The following is a 2,708-nucleotide window of genomic DNA, read 5'->3' as shown; positions in this document are numbered from 1 at the left end:
GCAACGTTTGGTCTTTTCCTAAGAGATCTGGGCATACTGTGGACTGCTGAACATCAGGATGGAATCTGTGACTACTGGGGAAGACAGAGGGCATAGGAAGAAAGGGACACTCGGAGGGAGGAGGAGCAGTCTCTCCAGTGATGATTTTGCCTGGCCAGTGGTGGTGCTGACCCTCACTCTGGGCTGTGTCTGGAAGGAGGGGGTTCAGAGTCACTGGCTCTGACGGCAACCACAAGCAAGAGAGTGGTTGCCCGGTGTGGATTGAGTTCAATGGGCAGGGCTGGTCCCTGGCCACAGATGGGCGGGTGAGCAGAGGCTTGCTGGCTGTCGACAGAGACCTGAGGTACAGGCATGGTCCTCTGCCTCTGACAGAGCCAGCAAGCCTCCCAGTGTGGACTGAGACTGACAGGTGGGGTGTGGACCTCTGGCCACAATTGTGCTGTTGGACACCCTTGGAGCTCTCTCTATAGAGCAGGGATGGTACTGCCTGAGACAATTTGATTGAAACTAGCCTCTGGGACTATCCACCCACGGACACTCTGAGAGTGACCTTTGAAGTTCTGTAGCAGAAAAGAACTGAAGGGTGGGGGTGGGACACTGCAACTGTGATTTAAACCCAATACCATGGCTTCTCAGGATAGGGTAGAGGTTAGCTGATATTAAAACAGAGTTAGCTTGTGCTATCTCACCAGGTAGGTCCCCAGAGTCTCTAAAAGGGGCCATTGTAAGGTTGTATGGGATAAGCCACAATTACAAAGCCTAGTGCTTTGGTAAGGGGCTGAGTATCTCTACTACCTGGAAAACCCAATTCAATTTCACCCTACCAGTTCTAATAACCAAATGGTGGGGAAAAAACATGGTGCAGAACCAATTGAAAAACTCTGGCAACATAAATAACCAGAGTAGATCAACCCCCCCTCAAGGAATGACAGAGGAGATACAATTGAAGATGCCATACATAGACAAATGGCTAAAATGTCAAAAATTGCAACCTTCCTTGACTCCACCAGAAAGAATTAGAAATCTTGAATAGACCTGTATCAATCATTGAAATAGCATCAACGATACGAAATCTCCCAAGAAAGAAAAGTCTGGGAATGGATGATTTTTCATCCGAATTCTATCATACCTTTTAAGAGGAACCAGGATCTATATTATATAATCTTTTCCAAAACATAGAAAAAGAAGGAATACTTCCCAACAAATTCTATGAAGCAAATATCACCCTGATCCCAAACCAGGAAAGGATCCAACAAAGAAAGAAAATTCTAGACCGGTATCATAAATGAATACTGATCTAGAAATATTCCATAAGATCTTAACAAACAGAATTCAACAACACATCAAAAACATTATATACCATGATCAAGTTAGTTTTATTCCAGGGTTACAGAGTTGGTTCAACATATGCAAATCTAGACTCAATGCCTATAGCTCAGTGGCTAGGGCGCCAACCACATACACCAGAGGTGGCAGGTATGAATTCAGCCTGGGCCTGCCAAACAACTACAACAAAAAAATAGCCGGGTGTTGTGGCAGGCACCTGTAGTCCCAGCTACTTGAGAGGCTGAGGCTAGAGAACTGCTTAAGCTCAAGAGTTGAAGGTTGCCATGAGGTGTGACCGAACAGTACTCTACCCAGAGTGACACCTTGAGCCTCTGTCTCAAAACAAACAAAAAAGAAAAAAAAATGCAAATCTATAAGTATAATACATCACATAAAATAAAAAACAAAGAACATATGAGTCTCTCAATTGATGCAGAAAAAGTGTTTGATAATATCCAGTATCCTTTCATGATCAGATCACTTAAGAAAATAGGCATAGAAGGGACATTTCTTTAACTGATACAGGACATCTACAGCAAACACACAACCAATAAGATATTGAACAGAGTAAAATTGAAAACATTTCCATTCAGATCAGGAACTAGGCAAGGATGCCCACTGTCTCCACTGCTATTCAACATAGTAATGGAAGTCTTAGCCATCACAATCAAGCAAGAAAAGGTGATCCAGGGTATCCAAATAGGGTCAGGGGAGATCAAACTCTCACTCTTCAGTGATGATAAGATCCCATTCCTAGAAAATCCCAGGGACTCAACTACAAAACTCTTCGAAGTGATCAAGGAATACAGCAGCATCTGAGGATACAAAATTAATACTTACATTCACTAGCTTTTATATATGCTAACAATAGTCAAGCTGAAAACATAGTCAAGGACTCTATTTCTTTTACAGTAGTAAAGAAAGATAGATGAGGATGAAATATCTGGGAATTCCATTCCAAAGAGGATGAAATATCTGGGAATTTACCTAAGAAAGGACGTGAAAGAACTCTATAAAGAGAATTATGAAACTCTGAGAAAAGAAATAGCTGAAGATGTTAACAAATGGAAAAACGTACCACGCTCATGGCTGGAAAGAATCAACATTGTTAAAATGTCCATATGAAACAAAGCAATCTACAGATTTAATGCAATCCCTATCGAAGCAACATAATCATACTTTAAAGAGCTTGAAAAAATGGTGCTTCATTTTACATGCAATCATAAAAAACCTCAAATAGCCAATACAATACTCAGAAATAAAAACAAATCAGGAGGTATCATGTTACCACACTTCAATCTATACTGTAAATTTATAATGATCAAAAAAGCATGGTACTGGCAAAAAAAACAGAGAGATAAATTTAGGAACAGAATACAGAA

This window comes from Otolemur garnettii, unplaced genomic scaffold, assembly GCF_000181295.1.
Source record: "Otolemur garnettii isolate 467f Iridium unplaced genomic scaffold, OtoGar3 scaffold00212, whole genome shotgun sequence".
NCBI lineage: Eukaryota > Metazoa > Chordata > Mammalia > Primates > Galagidae > Otolemur > Otolemur garnettii.
Note: the sequence above shows the minus strand (reverse complement) of the source record.